Source organism: Acomys minous (assembly GCF_964271855.1).
Source record: "Acomys minous genome assembly, chromosome: 12".
NCBI classification, from domain to species: Eukaryota; Metazoa; Chordata; class Mammalia; order Rodentia; family Muridae; genus Acomys; species Acomys minous.
The window spans coordinates 71,560,907-71,583,294 of record NC_140493.1 but is presented as its reverse complement, the minus strand read 5'-3'; the positions used below and the strand labels follow the sequence as shown (position 1 = coordinate 71,583,294).

Genomic DNA, 22,388 nt, shown 5'->3' with positions numbered 1-22,388 from the left:
CACTGTTTGTAGCTTTGGAAACTCCAATGAAGAAAAGGCTCTGTTGGCATAGCAGAAACGGGCCCTGATTCTCAGGTGGCTGGTTCCAGGTTGAATGTGAAAAGCTCAGGAGCATCCTTCTATCTACAAGCTGCTGCCTCTCAAAAGTTGAACTAGAGTCAGATGTGGTGGTGCATGCCTATAATCCCAGTACTTGGGAAGCAGAGGCAGGTGAATCTCTGTGAGTTCGAGGCCAGCCTTGTCTACAATGTGAGTTCCAGGACAGCCAGAGCTATATAGAGAACCCTTGTTTCAAGAAGAGGAAGAAGAAGAAGAAGAAGAAGAAGGAGAAGGAGAAGGAGAAGGAGAAGGAGAAGGAGAGGAGGAGGAGGAGGAGAAGAAGAAGAAGTTGACTTATAAGCACAGATTGAATTTAGGATGGCTGCAGCAGAATCACCAGATAGGCATGTAAAGACGACAAATATCTGGACTCTCCGTCCCAAAATATTCTAATTCATAGGCATGTAACAGAGCCTGAAAAAAATCAGAATTTTAAAAAAAAATTTTTTTTTTCATTCTGAGGCACCAACAAGTGTGGAAGCCACTGTTTTCAGAAGCCCTTATAAGCCCACGGTTTCCCTTCCTGCCTGTTATAAACAATCCTCAGAGCCAAGGCGCAGTTCTGAGTGAGGAGCCAGCATCCCCTGGAGGGATCTTAGGATGCTTTGAAATTGTTTGGGCCAATAGTTCTCAATCACGGAAGACGGCATATGTGCCTGGGACGCTCTCCAACCACCACTCATCTCAGCTAAAAACCACTACACTAGTCCGATGATACTAGAGGCAAAGCTATAGGGACAGGGGACACCTATTTTTCAGAATTTGATGCTAGCCACTTCTGCATCAAAAGTTACTGAGTGGCCATGACCTTCTCCGCCATCTGGTACCTTCCAGGAGAACAGGTTATCTCTAGGGAACCTCCCAGTCGCCTCCCTTACAACTAGACAGAGGTTGAGCATGTGGAGTTCCTTTGGGCTTTCCTGGGTAAGTTTCTAGTATTTCTTCCCCTGTGAGTGTTTTGGGGGTTTAGCAAGGCCTAGAGCACATCAAGAAGAGGACCAAGATCAGATGGTCTTAGGTACAACAGCATAATCTAAATGCTATGAATTGTGGGCCCAGGAAGATGTCACTTCTCAGTCCCAGTCAATCATCACCATGGAGAAAGGCAGGCTTGAATCTTCCAAGGCCACAATTTTAAAGGAGAGAGAGCCAGACAAGGTGACACACATCTGTAACCCTCAGCATTTGAGAGACGGAGACAGGAGGATTAATGGCAAGTTCCAGACCCTCCTGCGCTATAGAATGAAACTTTGTCTTGGCTCAGGGGCAGCCTGCCTTGCCCGGGCTTTTCTGCCAAATGATCAGCTGCTGCATCTTGGAAGCTGCGATCCTAAAGCACTCACTCACTCATTCCAGTCTGTGTTGACTTGGCTGCCTAGTGAAATGATGCTCTTAGTACGCTCTTTGCTTGGAGACAGAAGGGCTGGGACAAAGCCAGTTTTTAAACATCACCAGGCAGACCCTGGTAGATTGCTCAGAAGCATCTTTCTAAAATTCCACTGATTGGGTAGACAAGATGGCACAGTGGGTAAAGGCAATTGTTGTTTTAATTGAAAATCTCTGATCATTCTATTTTACCAATAAAGACACAGGAGCCAGAGGCTGTGGTGAAAAACCTGCTAGCTGAGAGAGGCAGAGAGAGCACCCAGCCGACCTTCCTCTTCAGCTCACGTCCCAATGGAAAAGGCCCAAAAGGCTCACCAGCTCAGCTGACAGCCCAAGAGAAAAAGGCCAAAAATCTAAGGCCAGCTAGCTCAAGGCTCAAAAAGCCAAAGGCCAATGGGCTGAGGAGCTCAAGAGCTAGGGAGGTAAGAGCCAAAAGCTAAAAGCACCAAATACCCCCTTCTACAAGATGTCTTAAATATCCCTCAACCCAAAGTCCCTCCTACTCTTTAATCCCTGTCAGCTGGTTTCTTGCTCCAACTCTTGATATAGCGTTAACTTTATAAAATACTGTGTATAAAAAGCTCTTGGATTAAAGATGTGTCAGAGCTCAGCCACAAGAAACAGGGATTTACAGTTCCATCTCAGGGATCACAATGGGATGGAAGATATGTCTTTACAGTTCCCAATCCCATGGATCACACTGAGAGCAAACATCCTGCGACAGGTACTTGCCTTCAAGCTCAGTGGCTGAGCTCAGTGGGCTGAGGTTGTTCTCCCAGGAGCCACAAGGTGGAAGGTGACAACTGACTCCCACAAGTGGGCCTCTGACTCACTGGCAATGAGGCCATGACCACTCCTAGGTACAGTTGGGAAAGTTTTATTATAGATATGAGGGAAGAATACCACCAGAGGTATATGGAAGAGTCCAGACTGAACTGGGCCATGAGAGGAGAGGGGTTAAAGCGAGAGAGGAAGAGAAAAATGGGAGGCGGGGTGGGGGTGGGGTGGGGGTGGGGTGGGGGTGGGGTGGGGGTGCGGTGGGGTGGGGGTGGGGTGGGGGTGGGGGATAGAAGAACCTGGAGCCAAGAGAAAAACTAAGAGCCAGGAGAGCGCGTGGCCAAGATGGCTTTTATAGAGGGACCAGAAGCTGGGGGACGGGAAGGGAAGCCTAGCTCCTAGACTGGTGAGACTTAGTGTAGGGGGCGGGGTCAGGAGTGCTGGGAGGAGCCACGAATCCTGAGGAGTTCTGGGAACGCTGGCCAGAGCCACCTTTGATATGTTAATAAGCACCGCCATTACCCATTTGTCTCGGGTTTCTTTGAGACCTAACGCTAACTACCCTGAGCAAGTCACACAAAGTAAAGGTAAACTAATCCCACTATTAAAAGCCACTCAAAAAAAACTAATGTAAAACAGATTTTAAAAGGCATGTGTGGCCAAGCCAGAGAGGGCAGGATTCTAATAGTAATACTTTTCCCTTTCCCTCTTGGATTCCAGAGCTCCCATGGGACAGGATCCTGTCTACTGGCAGGTTCTGCCTTGTAGGACTTGAAACGGGCATTGCCCTCTGCTCACCTCCCACCCCCCAACTCCCCCACCTCCCCACCCCCCCACCTCCCCACCCCGGTTCCAAAGGAGCTGGGGGCTTTGGCCTCTAGTAAAAAGGATTTTCTCCTCTACCACTGAAGGAGAGACTACGAACTCACCTTTTTTACTTTCCAAAACCCTGAGGGTCAGTCTATTCTGGTGCAAAGACATTAGTGGAAGCAGAGAATCACCCAGCCGGTGAAACTACTCCTTTTTTTTTTTTTGCCTTCGAGCTCCTGCATCCACCGTCCTCTCCTTTCCCACTCTGGAGTGGGTGAGAACTCTGGTGTTAAATGCCTTTCCTGAGAAAGAATGCCTCAGCTAGGTGGGTGGTTCTGAAACAAAAATAGAGGTAAAGACCTGCCTGATGGAGCAGCATCTCAGGCAGCCTTGTGGATTTCTTGTGTTTTCTAAAGCAGTGAGTTTCGGATGCACAGATTTAAGGGTTGGGTCCTTCGGTGAAGACCTGTGTGTCAAAGTTCAGAGTCAGTGTTGCCGTGAAGTACGTGGGAGTGCTCTCAGGGACGGGAGAGGAAAAGAGTTCAGGATTGCCCAAAGAGCTTATCCAGAATACCCATGCCAACCAACCCTATGGTCTCTCAGAATTGGCAGTGGGGCAGGGCATCAACCATACACATTTTGGAAAAGCTCCGTAGGTGGTTTCAATTCATTACTACTCTTGCCTCTCCCATAAGACCTGGCTGCTAAACCCAACTGAGAATCATTGAGGTGAGATTTATCTGGCCAATCTGGGTTACTTTGGTACTGGCTAGGCTGCATGGACCACATAAAGGAAGTATACACGAAAACATAGGCATGACTTGGATGGGGTTAGACATACTCAGAATTGGCTGAAGGAGACAGCACTGGCTCCTCTGAATAACTGAAGGCATCTCTAAGCTTAGGGGAAACTGGCCAGCTGATTAGCTTTGAAAAGGAAACAGACTAGAAGTTTAGTTAGTTAGGAGAACCTACACACATATGAGGTGGGTGAGGTGGCTCAGCCAGTGAAGGCATTTGCTGTCAAGCCTCATAGCCAGAGCTAAATTCATGGGTGCTGTAAGATGGAAAAAGAGAACTCATTCCTGCAAGTTATTCATCCTCTGACCTCTCCACATGTGTGCTTGCCTGTGGCAGGTGCGTATGGATAGATAAATAGATGATAGATTGATACTTAGATGAATGGATGTAATTTTTTGAAACTTTAACAGCCTAGACAGAAAACCATTAAAGAGAACTCTAGAAAGTTGTGATAAGGATGCTGAAGTGTAGCTCTCTACACTGATGGGGGCGTGGGTAGGGAACAATTCAGTTTTCTTTAAGGGGCTGGCCACTGGGAAGCCGGGCACGGTGGCGCATGCCTGTGATCACAGCACTCAGGGAGGCAGAGGCAGGCAGGTCTCTTTGAGTTTGAAACCAGCCTGGTCTACAAAGCAAGTCTACGACAGCCAGGGCTACACAGAAAAACCCTGTCTCAAAAAACCAAAAGAAAAAAGCGGGGGGGGGGGGGGCACTGATCACTGGGAGTTTGACCATGCTCCAGTGAGTATATGGGCAACACATCACAAATTGAACAACTTTTTCTTTTCCTCCTCCTCCTCTTCTTTTTCAACAATTGAACCTTGAAACCTTGAGACTTCATAGTCACTGGCAAAACTACTGTTTGCATGAGAAGGACTTATACCAAGCTACTCAAAGGTAATGACTATCAATTTATTATCCCTCATGCTACTTCCTCCTCCCTTTCTTTTCTTTTTTTTTTTTTTGGTTTTTCTCTATGTAGCCTTGGCTGTCCTGGACTTGCTTTGTAGACCAGGCTGGCCTCGAACTCACAGCGATCCACCTGCCTCTGCCTCCCAAGTGCTGGGATTAAAGGCATGTGCCACCACTGCCCGGCTTTCCTAACGTTTTAAAAAGATCTATTTTTAATTTTTACTTATATGTGTGTATGTGTCTGCCTGTATGTATACATATGGTTGTGGAGGTGCCTGAGAAAGCTAGAAACGGGTATAGGATCCCCTGGAGCTAAGGTTACAATCAGTTTTGAGCTACTCAATCTAGGAGCTGGGAACCCAGTGTATATCTTCTGCAAGAGCAGTAAGTGCTCTTAGCTGCTCTGCTATCTCTCTGGTCCCCAATATTTCTTTAAAAACAAACAAACAAAAAACAAAAACCACTGGGTATGGTGGCACACACACATTTAATCTCAGTACTTTGGAGGCAGAGGTGAATGGATCTCTGGTTCAAGGCCAGCCTGGTCTACATAAGAAGTGCCAGGCTAGCTAATAGATGTCACCTTCCCAGCTTATCCCTGAGATATGATGTAATATGAATGGCACCTTAGTTTTGTGTCCTTTACACTTAGACAGGTGGCGCCAGTATAAGACAAATCCATATTGATAGACATCTGCCTCGCTTTATTAATATTTCTCAAAACCCTCAGGGTCACCACCAACAAGGAAAGTCTGGAACACTGTCATAGACCAAATGACAACTAAATGGAATGCAGTGTCCTGTGTGGGACCCTGGAAAAGAAAAAGGATATTTTCTTTCTTTTTTTTTAAGATATATTTATTTTTATTTTATATGCATGCATGTTTGTTGCATGTTTTTAATGTATCACGCCCATGGAGGCATCTGATCCCTTAGAACTACAACTGCAGACAGTTGTGGGATGCCGTGTGGGTGCTGGGCCCGGAACCTAGGTCCTTTTGAAGTGCAGCAAGTGCTCTTACATGTTGAGCCATTTCTCTAGCCCAGAAAAAGGGTATTTTGGGGAATGGGACGGAGGGGGGGAGGAAGGGGAACTCTTGGGAAATCTCTTAGAGTGTAGAGTTGTTAGTATCAATACATCGATATTAATTTCTTAACTGTGACAAAAATATCAAAGTAATATATGATGTAAACAGTAGGGGAAACCCAAGGAGGAGTGCCTGGGAAGTCTGCACTAGCTTTGCAGTTTATTTATTTATGTTAATGTGCGTTTTAAAAAAGTTATTTTTATGTGTGTGAGTGTTTTCCTATGTGTATGTCTGGGCACCACGTGCTTGTCTGGTGTCTAGAGAGGCAAGAAGAGGTGTCAAGTCCCCTGAAATTGGAATTCAAGACACTTTTGAGCCACCCTGTGGGTGCTGGGAATTGACTGGGGTTCTCTGCAAGAGCAGCCAGTGCCCTTAACTGCAGGGCCATCCCTCCAGCCCCTGCTTTTGCAATAGAATCTCACTATGTAACACTGGTTGTCCCGGAACTTGCTATGTAGAATTCCAGGCTGGCCTGGAACTCACATATATCTACCTGCCTTGGCCTCCTGAGTGCTGTGGATATATACCGCCATGCCCAGATTTGCAATTCCTCTTTTAAATATCTGTCACTTATTTTTACAAATTGGCAAATATTCCAAAATAAAAAGGATGTGGCCAATTAGGGCAAGTGCATCAAAGATGTGTTTCAGCCAGTTGTGCCCCCTGGCTAGATTTATCATTGCTGGGACTAAAATAACTGATTAGAAACAGTGTGACGGAGAAGGCTGCTTTTGGTTTGTGATTTCACAAGGTTTAGTTTGGGGCTGCTTAGCCCTGGTCAGGGTTGATGGCAGAAAGTACATGGAGCAGAGAGAACACACGCCACTGCTCAGTAGGATTTCTTGTTTTATTCCTGTTAATCCTCCTGCCTCAGCCTCCCGAGTGCTGGGATTACAGGTTTGTGCCGCCACATCTGAGTCCAAAGACTTCCTCTTACTGGTAGCTCTTCTGCGGTTTAATTGCAAACGGTTCTTTGATGAGAAAGATTATTGTGATTAGGAGCAAGAGCTGTAAGGTACAGGGTTTTTGTTAGAAGGCAGTATATTTATAATGCCTATTGCACAGTATGATCACTATAGCTTTTAATAATGACTGTAAATTTTAAAATGCACCAAGAAGAGACTTGATACCCTATGAGCATATACAGGGGGAGGAAGTCCCCCTCAGTCACAGTCATAGGGGAGGGGAATAAGGGGAAAATGGGAGGGAGGGAGGAATGGGAGGATACAAGGGAGGGGATAACCATTGAGATGTAATATGAATAAATTAATAAAATAAAAGAAAAAAGAAAAAAATAAATTTAAAAATGCTAGGGTGTGAAATTTCAAACAATATCACCACAAAAGTGATAAATGCTAATTATATTAATTTATTTATTTTTGCATCAGCCCATAAATACATACACTTATAATTTGTCAATTTAAAATACAAGTAATAGTCGGATGGTGGTGGCCTATACCTTTAATCCCAGAACTCTGGAAGCAGAGACAGACAGATCTCTGAGTTGGAGGACAGCCTGGACTACAGAGCAAGTTCTAAGACAGCCAGGACTACACAGAGAAACCCTGTCTCCAAAAAAAAAAAGTTATGTTATTATAAGTTATCTTTTTATTTTTTTATTTTTATTTTTTGAGACAGTTTCTTTGTATTAGCCTTGGCTGTGCTGGACTCACTTTGTAGACCAGGCTGGCCTTGAACACCCAGCGATCCACCTGCCTCTACCTTCTGAGTGCTGGGACTAAAGGTGTGTGCCACCGCTCCCAGCTTATAAATTATCTTTAATTATCTTGGTATATGTTGTGATAAAGGGATTTAAGGTTTGTTTTTGTTGTTGTTGTTGTTTTTGAGACTGGGTTTCTCTGTGTAGCCTTGGCTGTTCTGGAGCTCCTTCTGTAGACCAGGCTGGCCTTGAACTCACAGTGATCTGCCTGCCTCTGCCTCCCTGAGTGCTGGGATTAAAGGCGTGCGCCACCAGGTCTGACCACGCCAGATCTTTAAGGAATTTGTTCCAGCAGCTTTTGAAAATGATCTACCACTTCCTAATTGATTGGAAAATGTCACTGTCATGAAGTGATATGTACATAATATTTGTAGGCTTTCTATTCTGTTTCAGATTGTCTGCTTGTTTAGTCTTGTCCAATTGGTGGGACAGCTTCTATACTGAGTCCTTTTTGTTGTTGTTGTTTATTTTTTTGTTTTTTGTTTTTTGAGACAGGGTTTCTCTGTGTAGCCTTGGCTGTCCTGGACTCACTTTGTAGACCAGGCTGGCCTCGAACCCACAATGATCCACCTGCCTCTGCCTCCTGAGTGCTGGGATTAAAGGCGTGCACCACCACGCCTGGCCTGAGTGGTTCTTTTATTAGTTTAGTGAAAGAGGTCCTGGAATTAGAAGGCATAATTCCTAGAGAGAATCTCTCTCTCTCTCTCTCTCTCTCTCTCTCTCTCTCTCTCTCTCTCTCTCTCTCTCTGTGTGTGTGTGTGTGTGTGTGTGTGTGTGTGTTGCCCATGCACTCTGTTTTTCAAGAACACTTATGTAAGTCCAAGCCAGGTAAAACAGTGTTTGAGGAGCCAGCAAAGACTGCTATAAGAGCCCAAAGCTAGAGGTCCCAGTGAAGCAACAGGTGACCTAAGCTTTGAAGCATACAGCTGAGGTAGTAGTTCGGAGAGGAGATGGGGGGGCTGGGGAGGGGGGGGGACGGGACACGGCGTGGTGGAATGCCCTCTGCAGAGGGGACTTGAACACACAGAGGTAAATGAGTTTGTGGAAGCCAATGACCAGCTCCCGATGGCTGCAGGCACTGTGGATGGAGAACTGACTGGAACATATAAGCACAAAGGCCTCACATATTTCCAGAACACTCTAAGAGCAACATCACATCTCTAGCTCATGTCTTTCCTAGGATCTTTGCATCTCTCTCCCATGACCAGACTACCTGGGAATATTACTAACATTTTACCTCCATTTTTATTTATTTTCCACTCTTACTCCTTGTGGTAGCTTCCATATTTCTGTTTGATTTGTTGTTTTGGTTTGGTTTGGCTTTGGGTGGATAGGGTCTCACTATATAGCCTCCTGGCTGCCAGGAATATAGGCAAGTGCCACCAGACTTAGTCCCTTGAGATTGGCTTCTATCTGGGCCATAGTGGCACACGCCTGCAATCCCAGCAATAGCGAAGCAGAGGCAGGCAGATCTCTGCATTCATGGCCAGCCTTGTCTACAAACTGAGTTCTAGAACAGCCAGGGCTACAAAGAAACTGTCTAGAAAAACCAAAACCAAAGCAAATCAAACCAAACAAACACCCCCCCCAAATAAAAAAAAAAAACAAAAAACAAAAAACAAAAAAACAAAGATAAAACAAAGCAAAAAACCTTCAGCTGTTATGGTAGCCCACTCCTGTAGTCTACCTGGAAAATGAAGAGAGATCAAGAGTTCAGAGCTGGCCTAGTGCCAGGCATATTGGCGTACACCTTTAATCCCACCACTTGGGAGGCAGAGGCAGGCGGATCTGTGAGTTCGAGGCCAACCTGGTCTACAAAGTGAGTCCAGGACAGCCAGGGCTACACAGAGAAACCCTGTCTCGAAAAAACAAAAACAAAAGCAAAGAAACAAAGCTGGCCTCATATAGATAGATAGATAGATAGATAGATAGATAGATAGATAGATAGAGATATAGATATAAATAAAGATATAGTAAGTTTGAGGCCAGCCTGAGCTCCATAAGACCCTGTCAAAATAATATAAAATAATAAAAACACGAAAGGTGGGGGTTTTTTTGTTTGTTTTTGTTTGTTTGCTTTTTTTTCTTTGAAAACCTCCTCCAACAGTGTCAGTAGTGTTATGATATATCTGTAATTGCAACACTCAAGAAGAAACAGGAGGATCGGGAAATGAAAGCTAGCCTTGGCTATAAAACAAATTCAAGGCTAACCTAGGTTACATGAGATTCTGTTTAGAAAAAAAAGGGGGGTGGTGTCTGACTGAGCTCTGAATACCATTTAACATGGGCCTCTGGGTGAAGGAAATCATTATTGGTATTACTGGTTGAAAACTCTTTGATGTTGCTGGGGAAGGTCTTCACACAAACCTGCTCCTGAATTTCTGCCCTCATGTCCTGCAGCCCAAATAGTGTCAGAGACATTTACCTAGAATTTGGAGGCACAGCGTAGCCCCTGGCTGTCCCTTTGTGAACCTTTGTCCCCCATATTATATCCTTCCCCTCACCAGAACTGAGCCTCTCTGCCTAGTCATTGGTCACAGGACATTTAAAATGGGATTGTCCAGATTTATTTGGTGATGACGTGTTTTGACAGTCCCGTATGTTTCTATCATTTCGTCTCAGTGCAGGGACTGCCCAGAGCAACGTCATGTGTCTGAAAATATGGTCTTCTCAGTTGTCGTCGATGGAGTAAAAGATTCTCTTCTTAAATCTGTGTGAGATGCCCAGGTTTACTAAACACCCTCCTATCCCATAGCCTTCTCTCTGCAAGCAAACACTCAGGAGAGGCCAGGCCAGGCCAGAGGAGCCTTTCTGATTACTTGGGAAAATGGAGACTTTAGAAAGTGAAAGCTTGAGCCAGACATAGTAGCACAGGCCTTTAATCCCCGCACTCTGGAGGGAAAGGCAGGCGGACATCTGAGTTTGAGGCCAGCATGGTCTACAAAGAAAGTTCCAGGACTGGCAGAGTCATTACACAGAGAAACACTGTTTCAAAAAAACAAAACAAAATGAAACAAACAAACAAAAAAAAAAAGTGAAAGCCTTAGTCAATTTACTGAGCTTCTGCCCGCCCAGGACTCCATGGCTAGGCCCCACACCAGTCTGCCCACAAATCCTATGTTCACCTGGGAGTCAACGCCTCTATCCTGGTATTTGTGCTGGCTAGTCTTATGTCAACTTGACACACAGCAGTTATCTGAAAGGAGGGAGCCTCAGTTGAGAAAATGCCTCCATAAGATCCAGTGTAAGGCATTTTCTTAATTGAGGTGGGAGGGCCCAGGCCATTGTGCGTGGTGCCATCCCTGTGCTAATGAAAGGCATGGGGAGCAAGCCAGTAAGCAGCACCCCTTCATGGCCTCTGCATTGGCTCCTGCTTCCAGGTTCCCACCCCGTTTGAGTTTCTATCCTGGCTTCCTTCCATATATTAAACGAAAACCAAATAGACACTTTGCTCTCCCCCCACCCCCAACCCCCATCGCCGGCGCCCCCCCCCCCCCCCCCCCGTCCTGGACTCATTCTGTAGGCTAGGCTGGCCTCGAATTCACAGAGATCTGCTTGCCTCTGCCTCCTGAATACTGGGATTAAAGGTGTGTACTACCACCATGCCCAGCTTCCTTATGTTTTTTGTTTTTTTTTTTTTTCAATTTGTCCAAATCTTCCCAGTGTTCAGAGCACTGAATTTCCCTTTGTGTGTATGTGTAAGAGGCAGGGTTTCACTACGTAGCTCTGGTTGTTCTGGAACTGACTGTGTAGACTCTGAATGCTAGGATTGAAAACATAGGCCACCACGTCTGTCTTAACTTCACCTTTTTTTTTTCAAGCCAGGCTAACTGAAGTCAGTCAAGCGGAACAGACCTGATCCACAGCCCAGAGCCCTTTGCAGTCTCTTCTTGGGGAAGCCAGCATTCCTTGGGAGTGGGATAGAGGCTGGAGTTCAGAAGTGACTTCAGACAGGTTTATAGTTGCCCTAAGTGATCCGTTACCATGGTTACCTTGGCACAAATCGAGGGATCCTGAGGGCCTCTGGCTAATTCTCAAGCCAATAAACTTTCTATAAATGTATAGCACGTGGTAGATTAAGATAAACGTGTTAGCTGGGCACGGCAGTGCACGCCTTTAACCCCAGCAATTGGGAGGCAGAGGCGGGCAGATCGCTGGGAGTTTCTGGCTAGCCTGGTCTACAAAGCAAATTCCAGGACTTTGAGAACTATTGTACAGGGAAATCCTGTCTAGGAAAAAAAAAACAGTTAAATTTGCTGCTTAACTTATTATATCAAATAAGGGTAGAAAATAATTACTTGGAAGACAACATAGATGGGCTGTGAGGATGGCTTGGTAGGTAAAGTGTTTGCCGCCAAGCATGAGGACCTGGGTTCAGATCCCCAGTACCTGCATAAAAGCCAACAGAGGAGGGTGAATCTGGAACTCCAGGTCTTTGAGGAAAGGGTGTAGAAACTGGGAGATCCCTGGAGCCCACATAACCAATCTGTGAGCTCAGGGTTCAGTAAAATGAAGGCGCCTTAAAAAGTAAGATGAGCCGGGAGGTAGTGGCGCACGCCTTTAATCCCAACACTTGGGAGGCAAAGGCAGGCGGATTGCTGTGAGTTCGAAGCCAGCCTGGTCTACAAAGTGAGTCTAGGACAGTTAAGACTACACAGAGTAACCCTGTCTTGAAAAAAAAAAAGTAAGATGGATAGAGATAGAAGAAGACACCCAAGGTCAACCTCTGGTCTCCACAACCATGTGTGCATCCATGTGCATAAACACACACACACATATACATGCATATAATGCACAGTGTAGAAACACTTTACATCCCAAAGATAGAAGAGGCACAATCACAGAGGAAGAGACGGTAAGCACATTTAGCTTGATTTAACTTTATGAACTCACAAATCATTTTGATATTTCTTTTCTATAGAAATCTGAGTGAGACACTTTATCAGGCATTTGCTCTGGGGCTGGCATCTGGAATCACTGCTCTGGGAGTTAGAGCATCACTTTTACATGAAATCCTTGCCTGGTACCCTTGCCTCTGGCTGTGCTAAGAGCTGGAGACTTTAACCTTAGAGGACACACAGATAGACTAACAATAAAGATTCTTTGGTAGATCAATAGACGCCAAGACTTGTGAATCAGTCTTCCCGGATATACTTGGGTTGAAATCTGTGAAAATGATGTTAGGTTTCTTTGGAGCAGGATTTCTGTTTATAACGGTTGGTACAACACATCCCAATAACTCTTGGCCTAGGAATAATTATGAAGTCTCCAGTCAGCAGAAGCAAGCATCTGATTGGATACTGCGCTGTTACTGAAAGCAAGGCAGAATCCATCATCCATAGGTGAGGTTCTTGTGACCAAAACAGCTTTTTAAAGAAGCGTCCTGCTGGGTGTCCCAGCACTCAGGAGGCAGAGGCAGGCAGATCGCTGTGAGTTCGAGGCCAGCCTGGTCTACAGAGTGAGTCTAGGACAGCCAAGGCTACACAGAGAAAGCCTGTCTTGGGGAGGGGGGATGGCAACTTCCCTATTGTGAACTGTATGGCATGAATGTCATTATAAAGTCCAAACAAGTGACGGAGGGCAGTGACAATGTTTTGTTGTTGTTGTTGCTGTTTTTTTCTTTTGTTTTGAGACAGGGTTTCTCCTGTCCTAGACTTGGGTTTGTAGACCAGGCTGGCCTCGAACTCACAGCGATCTGCCTGCCTCTGTCTCCCTGAGTACAGAGATTAAAGCCTGTAACAATAGTTTTTGAGCACCTATCCTTGTGAGACCCAAGCAGGCAAGCCTAATAGCACTTGCAGCTACCCCCCCCCCCCACCGATAAAGCGGTTAACCTTCAAGCACAAGGGAGGAACTCAGAGTGGATACAGAACTTGAAGGAGGTCACGAAAGCGGAGGTTGCCGGAACCGAAGACTATTTGACTCTGACACAATGCTCACTACATACTATTATAGGGAAAAGAAGAGAACCAACGTGTACAGCCCCAGCATTTTTCAGCGTGGAGAAATCCAGACAATTGGGACTAAAAATACTCCTAGTATAAAACTAGAGGGGAACTTTTGAACTTGATAAATAAAGATGTCACTGTAAATTTCAAACCTACATTGAGTTGGGTGTGGTGGCACATGCCCGTCATCCCACCACTTAGAAGATTAAAATAGGAGGGTCAAAAGTTCAAGGGCAGCTTCGGTTCTTTTATTGGGTTCAAAGCCAGCCTGAGCACATGCAGCACCCCACCTTCCACAGGGTGGGGGGAAACTACCAACGGCATCAGAAATGCAGAAGATAAATAGTAGAAGGTTTTTGTCTCTTCTGTCCAACTCACTGATGGACCTGGCCAACAAATTAAATGTAATCAAGTGAGAATAATAAATAAATAGCTCAAGTTTTAGGAAGGAGAAAGTAAACTGGGTTTTCTTCACTATTAATAACACTAGAGCCGGGGAGTGGTGGCACACGCCTGTAATCCCAGCACTCGGGAGGCAGAGGCAGGTGGATCGCTGTGAGTTCGAGGCCAGCCTGGTCTACAAAGCGAGTCCAGGACAGCCATGGCTACACAGAGAGACCCTGTCTCAAAAAACAAAAACAAAACAAAACAGATTAGAAAATCCTCAAGGACCCTATAAAAAGTGACTAGAATAAGTGAATTTAGAAAGACTTTAAGGAAGCTGGGCACAGGGTGGCCCACATCTGTAATCCCAGCACTCAGGGAGGCAGAGGCAATTGGATGGCTGTGAGTTCGAGGCCAGCCTGGTCTACAAAGCAAGTCCAGGACAGTCAAAGCTACACAGAGAAACCCTGTCTCGAAACAAACAAAAAAACAAAAAACAAAAACCCCACAACTCTTTTTTAAATAAAGAGTTTACTTTTATTTTGTGTGTTCGTATTTTCCCTAAATAGGTATGTGTGTAAGGATGCCAGATGCCCTGAAACTAGAGTTAAAGACAGTGTGAGCTACTATGTGGGTGCTGAGAATCGAAGTGGATCCTCTGGAAGAGCAGTCACTGCTTTTTTGTTTTTGTTTTTCAGGACAGGGTTTCTCTGTGTAGCCTTGGCTGTCCTAGACTCACTTTGTAGACCAGGCTGGCCTGGAACTCAGAGATCTGCCAGCCTCTGCCTCCCTGAGTGCTGGGATTAAAGGCGTGCGCCACCACGCCCATCTTATAATGCAACTCTTTATTTTTCCTTTCTTTCGAGACAGGGTTTCTCTGTGTAGCCTCACAGTGATCTGCCTGCCTCTGCCTCCTAAGTGCTGGGATTAAAAGCATGTGGCATGTGCCACCACCTCCTGGCCATAATACAACTCTTAAAAGAGCAGTATTGAGAAAATAAATAGGCAAGCTAGCACACACACATACACTTTATATAGAAATGGTCAAATTGGTAGCATAGGGCTGTAATTGCAGCTAGTAAGACCAAGGTAGGAGGGTTGCAAGTTCAAGGCCTGCTTGGGTTACAAAGTGAGTTCAAGGCCAGTTTACGCAATTTAGTAAGACTCTGTGTCAAAGTTAAAGACAGAAGCTGGGCATGGGGGTTCAATGCCTTTAATTCCAGCACTCAGGAGGCTGAGGCAGGAGGATCTCTGTGAGTTTGAGGCCAGTCTTGTCCACAGAGTGAGTTCCAGGACAGCCAGGGCTATTACACAGAGAAACCTGTCTTGAAAACCTAAAATTAAAGATAGAGAGAAAAAAAAAAAAGACTAGAGATAAAGCCTAATGGCAGAGGGCTGTCCTAGCATGCTCAAGGCCCTAGACCCCCACTCTCCCATGCTGAAAAAGAATCTACACAAATGACTAAAACACATATTTATCATCACTGGCACTAACGGAACTAAATATTAAAACCGCAGAGCTGTACCACCACATATCCACTAAAATGACTAAAATTAAAAAGACCACAGTCCCAGCCAAATCTGGCGGCCCATGCTTATAATCTCAACCCTCAAGAAGTGAGGAAAAGGAGGTTGAGTTCAAGGTAGGCTGGGGTTCTGTGTGAGCTCAAGGGGACTCTGGAGTACACAATAATACCCCTCCTCAGACAGACAAAAGAAGACACCCCACAGTCCCAAATAAAGACGAGAACATGTGCTGATGGGACTGTGAAGTGACGTCATATGACAATTTGGCCATGGCTTATAAAGTGACTCATGAACTTATATTATGACCTAGGAACATGAAGTTACATTATGACCTAGAACAACTATTTCTAGGTCTTTTTTGTTTGTTTGTTGTTTTGATTTTTTGTTTGTTTGTTTGATTGGTTTTGGTTTTGGTTGTTTTTTGGTTTGGTTTGGTTTGGTTTGGTTTTTTGAGACAGGGTTTCTCTGTGTAGCCTTGGCTGTCCTGGACTCGCTTTGTAGACCAGGCTGGCCTTGAACTCAAATCAATCCACCTGCCTCTGCCTCCTCAGTGCTGGGATTAAAGGCGTGCGCTACCATGCCCAGCTCTGAGTAAAATATTTGCATATATGAATAATAAGACATGCTGGGAATACTTGTTAAAGACTTGTTTGTAGAAGTTAGGAAATCCTGCAGCTCAAATGGAAATTCATTTAATGACATGAGGCACATCCATTCTATAGCAAGCCTTCAGCATTCCGTCTTTATGACATACCCATGAGCTATCGTATGTCTATACGCTGTTAGCTAGTCCTTGTCTGAGAGGTTTTTCTGGCCCAGAGTCCTCTTGCTCATGTGCAGTGTAGACCAAAAGTAACATCACTAATATCCTTCTGAAGGACCCTCAATAAATGGCAGGTGAGAGCTGATGTGTAAACACTCCACACTCTGTCATAGCAGGGGTCAATACCATGTAGTGCATTGGCTCAGTTCCCTCATGGAACTGAGTTCTGGTTACCTACTTTAAGAGTTGCTTTTCTCCTGCTGTGATGAAATTCCATGACCAAAGCAGCTTGGTGGGGGGCGAGGTGGGGTGGGGGTGTGTTTACTGCTCCAGACGGATTAGAGTTCCTCACCATCATGGCGGGAAAGCATGGCAAGCTGCAGGCATGGCAAGCTGAGAGCTGATGTCCCAAGGGAAAGCACGCAGATGACCGAGGGAACAGGAGATGGCCCAAGTCTTTAAGTTCTCAAAGCGGAACCCCAGTGGCGTTCCTCCTGACGAGGCCACACTTCCTCATTGCTCATTCAAACCACCACATCTCCAGTGACAGCAAGCCTGACAAAAATATCCTTAATGACTTCCTTCCCTTCACCTCCTCTCTTCCCTAGTCCTCTGTTCACATGGCCTAAGATTGTAACTGGGTTGGCAGAAACGAAGATGTTCTAGAAAGACTCTGACCCTTAACAGTTGCAACTTCATGAGGGTCAAGGTCAGCGTTTCTTAAATAGCAAACTCTGAATTTTTTTATTGAAACATTTGATCGGGGGCGGGCGGGGGGGGGGGGCTGCGGGGTAAGGGGACGGAGATGCGGGAGCGCGGTAGGGGGGTGGGGGGTGGGGGGGCGGGGTAGGGGGGGCGGGGTTTAGCCAGATACAATGTTGCATTTCCAGAGTCTCAACACTCAGGAGTCAGGGGCAGGTGGAGATCCAGATGGAGAGTTCCTTACTAGGCAGAGCTACACAGTGAAATACTGTCTCAAGAAGTAAAATTGTTGAGTTGTATTTGTTTATTTTGGGTTTTTAAGACAGGGACTCATGTAGACCACCCTCTCCTTGAATTTGCTGTGTAGCTGTGGCTGGCCTTGAACTCCTGATCCTCCTAATTCCGCTTCTTAAATGCTGGGATTATAGGCCTGTGTTGACATTCCCAGCTTAAATTTTAGAATTTTTAGAAACAAAAACACGGGCATAAATAGCTTGTTTTTTGTTTGTATGTTTGTTTTTGTTGTTTTGTTTTGTTTTAACTTTGGATCTCAAGGCCAGCTTGGTCAACACTGCCCCCAGTCTCTCTCTCTCTCTCTCTCTCTCTCTCTCTCTCTCTCTCTCTCTCTCTCTCTCTCTCTCTCTCTCTCTCTCTCACACACACACACACACACACACAAGAACTGACACTCTGGGCACTATGGACACAGAGCATTTAAAATAGGAGCCCAGTTTCCGCCTTTGGGGAGTTCCCAGAGCTTCAAAAACAACAGATGTTTACCCATGAGGCCATGTGACAAAGAGCAGGGCAGATGTAATTAAAGGGGTTATGGGAGCCCAGAGGTCAGGCCCAGCCACATGTAGAAGAAAGCGTCATCTCCCTCTTGCCTCATGCAGGCTTAGGAACACTTTTCGAAGAATGAGCAGAGAAGCCAGGCAAAGCGGCCCACGCCTGTAATCCCACTCTCCGAGGCAGGCAGATCGCAGTGAGTTCAGGGCCAGCCTGGTCTACAAAGTGAGTCCAGGACAGCCAAGGCTACACAGAGAGACCCTGTCTTGAAAAAACAAATCAGGAACAACAATAACAACAACAAAAAGAATGAGCAAAGAGCCATCAGCAGAGCTGAAGACATAATCAATGAGGATTCGGCAAATTGGGGCTGGAGCTAGGGCTCTGAGGTTAAGGGAACCTGAGTTAGGTGTCCAGCGCTCAGAACTGGTGTCTCAGAGCCACCCAGAACTCTAGCTACATGGGATCTGATGGCCTCTTCCTGTCTTCACAGGCCCCCTGCACTCTGGTGCACATATCCACAGACACACAAATATATGTAATTAAAACAAAGTAAGTTAAAAAAAAAGAAAAGAAAAGAAAAGAAAGAAAGAAAGCAACCCAATGTTTGCCACTCAATCAGAATAAAGACAGTTTTAGTGGGAGGATGTTGATTGCCTATAGTAAGACTTTAGTGGTTCTAGCACCCCTAGGGATTTCTGGTTAGACAATTATATTCGTGTGATGACCCCAGAGACCCCCATTTCCTGTCAGCCTTCCTTCCATGTCCAACCATATGCCTATGCTCCGAGGTCATGGCCACCAAGCAGCCTGCTGTATATGACTGACTTCCCCGGAGGCTTGCTATTAGGAAAAATGTACCCATCAGAGGAGGCAAAGATTATAATACTGCTGACACTGTGAGGCAAATAAGGGGTCTTCTTGCTTCTGGGACCTTGTCGTGAGCCTGCTTAGCCTAGTGGCCTCCAACTTTGCCACACCTTATAATTCTAATGGCCACGCCACACCTCATATTTATTACATGCAGGGAGAAGGGTAACGGGCTGCAGTGGGCTGAAGTTGCTCCAGAGCACCTAGTGTATAGCAAGTGTCTTCAGTCACAGGCAACAGGCATCCTCCTCCTGTCATAGAAGATCTCGGTTTGTCAGGGTGCCGGAATGAAAGGCACACCGCCACTCCTGACCCACGATGGGTGTTTTATACCAGGATATTCGTCTGTAATACAGGCTTTTTGTGTGTTTGTTTCTTTTCCTTCCTTTGTCCTGGCACTTGGAGGCTGTGTGGCCAAGGGAGGTGAAGGGCTTAACTGTGGTTGCAAAGAAGGCCCAGGCAGCAGTGACCTGAGCCTGGCTTGGTCTCTTCCAGTCCCCAGCCCATTGCTCTGGACCAGTCTCGGTCTTTGTTGTCTCTGGCCTCATGGCTATTACCTCCTGACATAGTGTTCCCATCACTGCCTTCACCCACATCTCTCCTCCCAATCAATCACAAATTCTTCCTTGGACCTCGCTGGCTTTTCTGATCCTGGATCTTTGGCTCGCAGCACTGCCAAAATGCCTTGCCTCTACTCCAGTGTCTCCGGCTTTATTTTGGTAATGACAGCTTTATGTCCCTGTCACAAGGCTGATGGGAAGACCTGAAGACAAATAAGAAAATGAATGAAGGGAGTTGTGGGGGAGGGGAAGTGGGGGAGAAGTGTTTACAACTGATTAAAATCTAAGCCTCACCTCTGCTTCTCATCCCCACAGCCAACTCCCCAAACACAGCTAAGAGCCCCTGAGATGTGGAGACGGCCTGGGGAAATGGCGTGTAAATGAGGGAGAAAGATGAGGAAGGAAGCCGCCTGTGTTGAGTCAGGCACTGATGTTACTTAATCATCTCCATGTTCTGTTCTTCTTCACCCCGCAGACGAGGAAACCAAAGTTCAAAAGTGTTATTGCACCCAAGGTCACATGGCTAGAAAAAAACCGCCATAGCCTACGCGTCCAAACGATGCTGTGGGGCTTAGGTGTAAAAATGTTTCAAGGGAAGGGAGAGATTTTGGGAGCCTAATATCAGAGAAAGCCTTCCCGACTGACCTGGGAGTACACCTCGGGACGCAGAAGGACAGTGTGTGTGTGGGGGGGACATAACCCAGGAAGGGTGGGCATGTCGGGAGTGGCAAGGTCACGGCGATCCTAGGTGCCCACTAATGAGGGTTTTGAATAAAAGTGGTAACGTTTCGTGTACCTGGTAAGGGAAGGCTGCTAGGATTCAAAGCGAAAGCACTTTCTGGATGTCCTTTCCTTCACCCCATTATTTCCGTAGCCTTGTTTCTCTGACTACTCCTTCCAACTGTGGTACGCAGAGGAGAGAAGAGAGGTCTGATGGGAGCTGGCCGGATGCAGCTCTGCCACCCACTAGCCTACTGAGTTTTCCTAAGGCTCCGAGACTACATCGTCATTTTTAGCATGGATGTATCGTGATGTATTACACGCGATAACTGGTGTTGAGCATCTAGCACTGTGGGACGGGGAAGGGCTCTCTTTGCTGTCCCTTAGTTCTCTTGAGTCCGGCCCATGCTATATGAAGGACGCCTCAGATAGCTCAAGCCAGTTCTTAGAAGCAAGGGAAGCTCATCTCCCACTTCCTGCACATTATCTTCCCGCTTATGCATTCTGATGTCCTGCTTGCTTTTTTAGGCTCTAAGTGCTATCCTGCTGACTCACTTCCGACTTCTCCTCGTTCATCATGCTCAGCTCCTGAAAATGGAATAGGGTGGGGAAGGGCCGGAAATTGTACTGTCTGGTGAGATGTTTAAGGGGACAGGCACCCTGTGTGGATAGAATCCTGGGGAGACGAGCTGAGCCAAGCCCACAGCGTATTTCTCATCCGACTGGTGATGCTTGACCTTGGATTGTGACACTAATAATAACTTACCTCCACTGACGAGGCCTCGGGCTATGCGCTTTCTGTGGATTGCCTCTTTGATCAGCACAGATGAAGAAGTCAGGGGTCCTTTCTATTCAGGCAAAGGCATGCACTCTAATATAGGCTAAGGGACCTGCCAGCAGGGCCATGTGACCAGTAAGGGAGGGGTGAGGCAAGGTTTCAAAGCTGTGGTCTAGATCCGTGCTGTCTAAGTAGCCGCTAGCCACATGTGGCTACTGAGCACTGGAAAGGTGACTAGTGTTTGAAAGGTGACTACACTTCCAGAGCCTGGGCTGCTCTGGAACTTGCTATGTAGACCAAGCTGGCCTAAATCCAGTGGTCCTTCTCTCTCAGCTCCCGGAAACACCTAGGATCACAGGCATGCATCACGTAAAACTGAACTTTTAATTCACCTGAATGGTGCTGTATGTGAGTGAAAATGCATACCAGATTTCAAAGATCTCACACCATACATGTATGTGCCTCTTTTCAAATTTTTATTGCACATCAATATTATATTTTGGGTATATCAGATTAAGTAAAATGTATCCAGATAATTTTGCATGCTTTTATTATTATTATTATTATTATTATTATTATTATTATTATTATTATTATTATTATTATTATTTCTTCTTCTTTTTGGGGGAGGAGTTTCAAGGCAGGGTTTCTCTATGTTATCTTGGCTGTTCTGGACTCACTTTGTAGACCAGGCTGGCCTGGAACTCTGCCAGCCTGCCTCTGCCTCCCGAGTGCTAGGATTAAAGACGTGTACTACCACATCCGGCTTATTATTATTATTTTCAAAACAGAGTTTTTCTGTGTAGCCCTGGCTGTCCTGGACTCTCTCTGTAGACCAGGCTGGCTTCAAACTCACAGAGATCCGCCTGCCTCTGCCTCCAGAGTGCTGGGATTACAGGCATGTGCCACCACGCCCGGCTTTATTTGCTTTATTTATTTATTTTGAGACAGGGTCTCACACAGAAACTCAGGCTGGCTTTGATTTTGTGGCAATTCTTTTGCCTCAGCCTCCTGAATGCCAGGATTATGGGCATTACCATGTCCAGCTCCAACTAGGCATTTTAAGTTATATTTAAAAAAAAAATAGACGGGCTAGAGATGGCTCAGCTGTTAAGGGCACTCTTAACCACCCTTCCAGAGGACCCAGGTTCAAATCCTAGCACCCACCGGTCAGCTCACAACCATCTGTAACTCTAACATCTGACATTCTCATATAAATATACATGCAAGCAAAACACCAATGCACATAAAATAAAGGTAAATAAAATTTAAAAATATATTAGAAAGGAAGAAAGAAGGAAAGAAAGAAAGAAATCGAGCTGGGCACACATCTGTAATCCCAGAACTCTGGAAGCAGAGCGCTGTGAGTTTGAGGCCAGCTTGGTCTACAAAGCGAGTCTTGAAAAACCGAAAAAAGAAAAGAAATCAAAATGATAACGATTTCTTGGGGCTTGGTTTTTTGTTTCTTGTTTTTGAGACGGGGGCTAGCCAATGCTCACTGCCATATCCCATCGGAAGTTTGAGCGCTGGGATAACCAATGCACTGCCATACTCTACCGGAAGTTGTGTTAATTTCTCCCAGGAGTCTAACGGGAACCATTTGTGTGGCACCTGGAGCATGCTCACTTTGCTCGGAACTTCTTGTCCTAAATAGACGTCCAGCTCTTTGATGAATTCCTGGTGCCCCAGGGAAGTCCCTTCAAAAGTCCCTGTCTAAGCCCTGAAAGTCAAATTTGAGAAAACAAAGTCCGTTT

At 45.8% G+C, this 22,388-nt stretch overlaps 2 long non-coding RNA genes across 2 annotated transcripts; one reads left to right on the top strand and one right to left on the bottom strand.

Moving 5' to 3' along the window:
* Positions 1 to 4,731: 4,731 nt before the first annotated feature.
* Positions 4,732 to 11,463, top strand: LOC311578869. Its single transcript, XR_014772987.1, has 3 exons — positions 4,732 to 4,770; positions 10,216 to 10,305; positions 11,415 to 11,463. It is a non-coding gene; the product is annotated as an uncharacterized lncRNA (long non-coding RNA).
* Positions 6,841 to 11,545, bottom strand: LOC311578868. The gene is made up of 3 exons (XR_014772986.1): positions 11,449 to 11,545; positions 9,245 to 9,280; positions 6,841 to 6,881 (listed from the first exon to the last, which is right to left on the bottom strand). It is a non-coding gene; the product is annotated as an uncharacterized lncRNA (long non-coding RNA).
* Between the last annotated feature and the right edge of the window lie 10,843 nt (positions 11,546 to 22,388).